We start from the raw sequence: 1425 nt of genomic DNA, 5'->3' as shown, positions 1-1425 counted from the left end.
CTGACTTTCATTTTATATAAAAAAAAATTTATAGAAAATTAATTAAATTAAATTCTTATAAAATTCTTATTCAATCAGAGTGAATATGCTTCAGATTGGTGCGCCAAGGCATTGACTTTCAAAGAACTTGTTACATGCTTTAATTGGTTACATTTATGCTTAACAATTTACATATTTTTAAAAATTAAAAATAAATAAACACTGAAAATTATGAAATCATTATAAAAATTTAAATATTTCTTACATATGCTATATTCATATAATATCAATTATATATGAAACCAATATTTATGGATAATACATTACATAACAGTATATTATCATTAAAAAAATTGTGATGTTAAAGGGAAATTAGTAATAAATATCATTTGATATAGACATAAAAGCTCTATAATTATTTTTTTTCAAAGTATAAAAAAATATCATGTAATTTTGCGTTTTAACATAAAAGAGATTATAATTTAATTTCATCAATTTGATAGCATATATTTTCTTCTATTAGTAGATATGGTTTAAACCTTTAGTTACTGTTAAGTGTTGCTAACGTGACGAACACATGACACTGACATGGTAATACATATTTTGCCACATAAGCACCACGCGGGTACTATATAAATACTGCATCTGTCATGTGTCACCACATCAATACTACATGTTTGCCATATTAGCATTATTAATAGTAACTAATTATTTGGATCATATTTACTTGCGGAGAAAATATAATATGTTAAATTGATAAAAATTAAACAATGATTTTTTGTGTATCAAAGCATGAAATCATGTAGTATTTTTTTTTTTAAAATAACATTCAGGGGACAAAACTGTGATTACATTTTTTTTATAAACAACTAATAAAATTATTATGAAAAAAAAATTAAACTTTAGTATATATATATACTAACTGAGTCAAGAATCATTTTAATCAACCAAAAGTGTTTAGTTCTATGTTTTAGGTATTGGATGCCGCTCTCTAAAGTTTTTCTTCTCTTTTTTTTTTTTTTCTTTTTTCTTATGAGTTTTTTTTTTCGCCAACGATGAGTGTTTTCGATGATTAACCTCTCATTTTTCTTTATTGCATTTTTTTCTTTTTTTAATATTTATTTTATATTTTTCTAATAATTTTGATACTACATCCTTTTGGAAAGTATTTAAATTTATTCTTAGATTTATTATTGTTGATAAATCTTGAGTTTTTGTTTCCTCTTTCATAAAGATTTATTATTTCTTCTTTATAAGGATTTGGTATTTTCTTTATTTTGAAGATTTGTTATTTTTCCACTTATGAAAATTATTTTTAAAAAAATTATTTTAAAATGAAAATACACCTCTTTTATATATGTATGTATATGAAACTTGAAAATGTAAATGAATAATCTTAGCCGTCATTCGTCATAAGACATCATCATTCCCAGCCGCCATGGGTCA

Source organism: Hevea brasiliensis, chromosome 5 (assembly GCF_030052815.1).
Source record: "Hevea brasiliensis isolate MT/VB/25A 57/8 chromosome 5, ASM3005281v1, whole genome shotgun sequence".
NCBI classification, from domain to species: domain Eukaryota; kingdom Viridiplantae; phylum Streptophyta; class Magnoliopsida; order Malpighiales; family Euphorbiaceae; genus Hevea; species Hevea brasiliensis.
This window is presented reverse-complemented; position numbering follows the sequence as displayed.